Source organism: Malania oleifera, chromosome 7 (assembly GCF_029873635.1).
Source record: "Malania oleifera isolate guangnan ecotype guangnan chromosome 7, ASM2987363v1, whole genome shotgun sequence".
NCBI lineage: Eukaryota > Viridiplantae > Streptophyta > Magnoliopsida > Santalales > Ximeniaceae > Malania > Malania oleifera.
Window position 1 is genome coordinate 44,029,776 of NC_080423.1, and position 7,792 is coordinate 44,037,567.

General features: G+C 40.0%; 1 non-coding gene across 1 annotated transcript; it reads left to right on the plus strand.

Annotated features, from left to right (window-relative positions):
* Positions 1 to 6,755: 6,755 nt before the first annotated feature.
* LOC131161114 (small nucleolar RNA R71) lies at positions 6,756 to 6,863 on the plus strand. Its single transcript, XR_009138273.1, has one exon. It is a non-coding gene; the product is annotated as a small nucleolar RNA R71 (small nucleolar RNA).
* Positions 6,864 to 7,792: the final 929 nt, after the last annotated feature.

Genomic DNA, 7,792 nt, shown 5'->3' on the forward strand with positions numbered 1-7,792 from the left:
AAATTACCAAAACTTCATAAATAGTGTAATAAAGTTCAAGAATGATGATTTTGGCACTTTATTAAACTATTGGACAATTTTGGACATTTAAATAAAAATATAAACCGTAAAGCCCGGGTTAAAATGCCCAATTACGCAGTTTTGATGCGTAATCACACCCCCCAACTAACGTTTTGCTAGTCTCTAGCAAATGACGTGAATGAATCTCAGGGTGGTGTCTACAATTGCATACTCTAGTAATCATGAAATAAATGCACAAGCGACATAATTATACCACTTCACATACAAACATAACTGAATTTCACATCGGCTCATTCATATTCAATGCACATTCTCCAAAGCACGTCACTCATGCAAGTTTCATCATTTATATGTCATTTAAGAGCAGTATACTCACATGGAGTTAATTAGTGGCACATTCAGAGTTAATACAATCATATAAGTTTGAGTATAAACAGGTAAACTCTCGAGGTGTGTGTGATGTGTGTGACTCAGTACACCTAGGACACCAGTGGACACCTACAGAACGGTCGCTTTGACTTGGCCTAACTGGTATACCCTCAAAAACACTCAAAGAAAATGGGTTCACTCGTCATATGTGAGGAGGAGTGTCGCGATCAAACATCCCACATATTAAAAGGAACAACGCTAAGTATATGGAGTGGACTAGTTTGGAAAGGATCTAGCCTATCTATGAGGTGTCGGGTCCTTCACCCTAGCATCTTCTCACCTACTCGCCATATCCAACTGAGACCACCCTAGATCAACTTACTCACAAACTTGTCGTGAATACATCTGAGGCATTAACCGGTTGAAGCGTCTTCATACGTGGAAAATATGTGTCGTCCTTGACTTTTTGTGATATGTATTTGGGCCGGCATTGACATTTCATTTCATGCGCATGTGTATTGCTTATTCTTTATTTTGCTTATTCTTCATTTTCTGTCTTTTCTTGATCAATTAGGACTATCATAACACTTCTTTTGTAATCTTCATACCATCAATGGGAATTGAGCTCGAATAGTGGTCCATGAACTAAGTCTATCTCTAGGGGTGGCTCAGCCTTCACATTTTGAATAGGCTACAAGACCTAGGTTTCTATCTCCCCACTAGGTGTCACCTCTAGGCTAGCAAATCAAAAACAAAGACTAGTGTACAAAGGAATCATCCCAAAAAAAAAGAGAATTGGGTTCTATGAACTCTGATTTGATATTAAAGCTCAAAAGGACGATAAATAGCTCAAGGATATCTCACAAGGTGTCATAGTCTCCACGGGTGTTCTCTCAATGCTCACAGGAAACCCTAAGTGCAATGAATCATGTGAGTGTGTATTCAACCTCATGAGATGCCGTGTAAATACATGAAATTATATAACCAAATTAACATGAGTGTGCTACCAATCAATTCTTCATGGAGTCATAAGATCATATAAAGAGAAAACTATGCATGATTGACTCAAGTGTGTCATTCTTAAGTTATACGCAAGTATGTAAAAGGTATACACAGTGTTAAGCATGGTATAGTGCAATGTAATTCCTCAGTGCTCCTCCTTTCTTTCTCTCTCTTTTTGATTTTTTGATTTTTTTTAATAATATGAAACTTGGTACGTGTACGTGCACAGTGTCACATGCGAATGCTCACCCCCCCAACTAAAGTGGAACATTGTCCTCAATGTGAAAGCGCAGGGGAAATAAAATTGTGCACGGTAAACAACTAATGGAAAAGTACTACTGACTAATGTAATAAGAAATAAAAGGGAAAAACACAACTAAAACAAATAAACGAAAAAATAAAAATAAAAATAAAACAGTAGCATAGAAAGGTCAGAGGACTCCCTTAGGGTCTTGCAAAAGCAAGACCTCTTTGTCGACATCGAATGGGGTCATGAAAGGCTTTAGGCACTGTCCATTGACTGTGAAACGGTTGCCATTCTTCGGATCTACAATCTCTACCGCACCATGAGAATGAACTTTTTCAACAATATACGGACCACCCCACCGGGATTTCAATTTCTCAGGAAACACATGCAGTCGGGAGTCATAGAGTAGCACTTGTTGAGAAGGGAAAATTTGTTTTTCTTTGATGTTCCTATCATGTAGCAACTTCATCCGCTCCTTAGCTAAATGAGCATTATCATAAGCGTCCCTTCGAGATTCTTCAAGCTTGCATACCTGCAATTTTCTTAAACCTGTGGCATCATTAAGTGAAAGGTTAATCTATTTGATAGCCCATAAAGCACGATGTTGAATTTCAACAGGTAAATGACATGCCTTACCGTATACTAACTTGTAGGGAGACATCCCTAAGCTTGTCTTGAAAGCTGTTCAGTTGGCCCAAAGTGCATCAACAAGTTTTTTGGACCAGTCCTTATGATTAGGACGCACCGTTTTCTCAAGTATCATTTTGATCTCTCTATTGGCCAATTCAGCCTGACCATTGGTCTAAGGGTGGTAAGGGGCGGAGACTTTGTGGGTTACATTGTATTTTTGCATGAGTTTTTCAAAAGATTTGTTACAGAAATGGAACCCTCCATCACTAATGATTGCCTTGGGCATGCCAAAGCGTGCAAATAACTCTTTAAGAAAACGTATGACAACCTTGTGGTCATTGGTTTGACAAGGTATTGCCTCCACCCATTTAGAAACATAGTCCACAGCGACCAAAATGTAAGAATGCCCAAAAGAAATGGGGAAAGGTCCCATAAAATCAATACCCCAACAATCAAAAATCTCAAGAGTCAATATGGGGGACATAGGCATTTCATTCTTGGCAGTAATTTTTCCTAATTTTTGACAGGCCTCACATGCTTTACAAAAATTTTCAACATCTTTAAACATGGTAGGCTAGTAGAGTCCACTTTGTAATATTTTTGAAACAGTTTTCTTAGCAGCAAAGTGGCCTCCACATGTCCCACCATGGAAAAAATGCATCACAGAATTAAATTCATCATCTGGAACACATCTACGCACCAATTGGTCAGAACAATATTTGAACAGGTATGGATTATCAAAATAATAATGTCTTATCTCAGCTAGGAACTTACGCTTGTCCTGGGTGAGCCAATGGTCTGGAATTTGGTTGGTGACGAGATAATTTACAATGTCGGCGAACCATGGAGCGCGTGACACAACAAAGAGATGTTCATCAGGAAAGTCATCATTCGAGGGAGGGGACACCAGTACCTTGGGTAGTTGCAACCGAGAAAGATGGCCAGCTACAACGTTTTCCACGCCCTTTTTATCTCGTATGGTATTATCGAATTCCTTGAGGAGTAGAATCCACCTGATCAACCTGGGCTTAGTGTCCTTCTTTGCTAATAAATATTTCAAAGCAGAGTGGTCAGTAAAAATAATGACAGGTGCACCAATGACATAAGAGTGAAATTTTTATAAAGCAAAAACAACAGCTAGCAATTCCTTCTCAGTGGTAGTATAATTTCTCTAAGCATCATTCAAAGTTCAACTGGCATAATAAATAACCGACGGCTTGTTATCAATTTGTTGACCTAGAATAGCACTAAGAGCATAGTCGCTAGCGTCGGTCATGATCTCAAATGGCAAGTCCCACCAAGGAGGTTGCATGATAGGCACAATAGTCAAATGTCGTTTTAGTGTTTCAAAGGCCTGTTGACAATCATTAGTCCACAAAAATTTAGTTTCATTTTGCAACAAGGTACATAATGGTTTAGCAATACTACTGAAACCCTCAATAAAGCGTCTATAGAAACAGGCATGACCAAGGAAGGAGCGAATATCCCGGACTGTCTTAGGGACAGGTAACTGAGAAATTAGCTCTACCTTGGCCCTGTCAACTTCTATACCACGCTCAGAAACCAAATGTCCAAGTACTAAACCAATACGTACCATAAATTGACATTTTTCCCAGTTTAGAAGTAAATTCTTTTCCTCACATCTTTTCAAAATCGCAATTAAATGTGTCAAACAGTGATCAAAAGACTTACTGAACACAGAAAAGTCATCCATAAAAATTTCGCAAATATCATCTAACATATCAGAGAAAATACTCATTATCCAACGTTTGAAAGTAGCAGGGGCATTGCATAGACCGAATGGCATTCTTCGGAAAGCAAAGGTGCCAAAGGGACAAGTGAAGGTAGTCTTCTCTTGGTCCTCAGGTGCTACGGAAATTTGATAGTAACCAGAAAATCCATCCAAGAAACAATAAAAAGAATTACTAGCTACTTTCTCTAATATCTGATCTAGGAAAGGTAACGGGAAATGATCTTTACGGTTAGCCAAATTCAATTTATGATAATTAATGCACATTCTCCAACCCTTTACTTTCCTAGATGGGATCAATTCTCCATTAGCATTTTCAATGACAGTCAAACCAGATTTTTTTGGAACTACCTGTGTTGGGCTTACCCATTTGCTGTCGGAGATCGGATAGATGATGTCAGCAGCTAACAATTTCAGCACTTCATTTTTTACCACTTCTATCATGGCTGGATTCAGCCTTCTTTGTGCATCTCGAACTGGTTTAGCATCTCCTTCAAGGAAGATGTTATGAGTGCAAATGGAAGGGTCGATACCCTTGATGTCGACACTAGTCCATCCAATCGCTCCTCGATGCTCTCGAAGTACCTGCAATAATTTAGTTTCCTGTTCATGAGTAAGGTGTAAAGAAATTACCACAAGGAATGTGCCATCTACTGGACCCAAGAAGGCATATTTCAGCTCTGCAGGCAATGGTTTCAACTCAAGTGTTGGAACTTCTTCTGCGGATGACTTCAGAATTTCTGGTAGGTCAATGGCCTCAAATGTAGGCTTACGCCAACTACTTATATAACTCGCATCAAACATATGAGGAACACTATCTGGGATTTGCTCCTTTGATTCTAGCAATAATTCATCAATCCCTTCAAACTGCACAAAAGAGTCATTTTCAAGTGCGGCATCGACGTCGAGTACCGACAGTAGCTCTGAAGTGTCTAAGTCATCTATCACATCGACTGCATGAGTATCTGCGTCATCACACCCACTTGACATCCTATGAGCATTAAAAACATTCATTTCCAGTGACATGTTTCCAAATGTGAGCTTGAGGACTCCACTCCGACAATTAATCAGGGCGTTTGAAGTAGCAAGGAATGATCGCCCCAAAATGACAGGAGCCTAATATATGGTGGAAACAGGCTGCTGCATATCCAAAACAACGAAATCCACAAGATAGTAAAATTTGTCAACTTGAACCAAGACATCCTCAACAATACCTCGTGGAGCCTTTACAGATCTGTCTGCCAACTATAGCATCAAGTAGTTCTCTTCAATTCACCTAAACCCAGCTGGTCATATAACGAAGACGGAAGCAGATTCACACTACTCCCAAGGTCAAGTAGAGCTCTCCCAATACGAGATTCACCAATCATAATGGGTATCGTGGGGGAACCAGGATCTCTAAGTTTCTGTGAAGTCTGACTAAGAATCAATGCACTGACCTACTCAGTTAAGAAAGTCTTTTTCTTCACGTTCAGTTTCCTTTTTACGGTGCATAGGTCTTTAAAAAATTTTGCATATGCAGGGATCTTCTGTATGGCATCTAAAAGTGGAATATTGATCTTCACCTGTTTGAATATCTCCTGGATTTCCGTATGATACTTATTCTTTTGACCAGATGTCAACCGCTGAGGGTACGGCACCACAGGTTGGTATTCCTTAACTGGCTCATCCTCTTTATTATCTGACTTTGTTAAACTTGAACTGGCCTTATCTGATTTTTCTTTTCCTTTATCTGTCTCATCTATCACCTCAGGTGTCGGCGTGGTTGTTTTTTGGTCAGTGGCCATTTCAAGACGGGAAACTTCCTTTCCACTTCGCAAAGTAATAACTACTTTTGCTGACTCAAACGTATCCCCTGAAACACTATGCACTGACTGTTGTGGCTGTCTATATACCTGGGGATTAGGCTGAGGTTGTGCAGGGAATTTTCCTTTTTCCAGGGTATTAAGCTGTGTACTTATCTTGCTTACGACATCTTTTAGTTCTCCATTGGTCGTAACTTGCATTTGCATGAATTGCTGGAGCATGGTTGCCACCTGCGCTACACTATCATCAGAAGCTTTCTTTACTGGAATGGGGACTAACGCTAGTTGGAATCTTGGTGGTGCGTAGCTCTGAGAAAACTATTGCAGTTGATACTGCGGTTGAGGAGCTATAACTGGATTGTATGTCGGTTGCGGAGGCGGTGCATATGATTGAGGTGCCTGCTAATATCGTGAAGATGATGGACCAAGTTGATCATTTCTCCATTGGAGGTTTGGATGATTCTGCCACCCCAGGTTGTAAGTGTTTGAGAGCGGCTGATTTTGTATCTTGTTAACCCAATTCGCCGATGACACCTGATCAGATCTGCTCTCTTGCAACACAGGTAAGAATTGACAATCCTGAGGTCTGTGGTCTGAAGTCTCACAAATCGTGCAAATCTCAGCTTTCGATTTTTCAGATTCCATGACTTCCAATTTTTTAGATAATGTAGCTACAAGGGCCTGTAAGCTAGTGTCCTCTTTAACCTCATATCTGCCCCCACCACTGATTGCTTGGATAGGTTGGGCAGCTATCGGCACCCGTTCAGGTCGTGCGTTTCACTACTGGCCACTCTCAGCGAGATAGTCTAAAAATGATAAGCCCTCGTCTAGTTCTTTACGGAAGAACATCCCATTGCACATAGACTGGACAAATTTTTTGCACACAGGGGTTAGAGCAGTAAAAAAATAGTTCACTAACATCCATGATTCGAAACCATGGTGCGGGCATATGTTCATCAAGTCCTTGAATCTCTCCCAATATGCCTGGAATGTCTCGCCATCTTTCTGCATGAACTAACTGATCTGCTCTTGCAAGTACTGAGTTCTCTGAAGAGGAAAGAACTTATGTAAGAACTCACGCTGCATTTCAGCCCAGCTAGTAATAGAGTTAGGGCACAAAGAATTAAACCAGATTTTTGCCCTGTCTTTTAAAGAAAAGGGAAACAAACGTAATTTAATGAATTCATCAGTCCCAGCCCTATTAATGAAAGTGGTGCAAACTATCTCAAAGTCTGTCAAGTGTTGGTACGGACTCTCAGAGTCCATCCTGTGAAATTAGGGAATCACAGATAATATGCCATGCTTAAGAGTGAAATTCGGTGCATCTTGTGGCAACACAATGCATGAAGGTGTAGATGTGCATGTAGGCTGTAGAAAATCTTCAAGTGTACGTGGTGCATGTGTAGCCATAGCTTCTTCAAAATAATGGCCAAACAAATTATTCAGCTCAAATTCAGAATCACCCGCAGGACTAACAGGTAAACAGTCAGACTCGGTGCTATGTGTATCCCTACTGGTGCTAGGTGAAAGTCTACACATCGAATTATCTTGAACCCAGGGCATCAAACATCACAATCGCCAACAGAAATCCACTAACACGGCAACAGACAAATTTTTTTTTCAATTTTTCAATTTTTAATTTTTTTTCAATTTTTTTTCTATTTAAAGAAAACCAAAAAATAATTGGGAAAACGCATAATTCAAAATTAAAACTAGCAATTCCCCGGCAACGGCGCCAAAAACTTGACTCACTCGAAAAATGAGCAGCTCGAAAACTATCCCAAGTATAGGAGTTACGTCGTGTAATATTAAGCCCAAGAGCTAGATCGTCTCCTCAAGGAATGCGTTTTAATCTCAGATTTAACGTTCTTTCATTCAAAATTAAAAAGGTACTAAACTCAGTTCAGATTCGGGGGTTTTCAAGATTGTAGAGACTTAAATGAAAATACAAATTAAAGTCCTAAAACT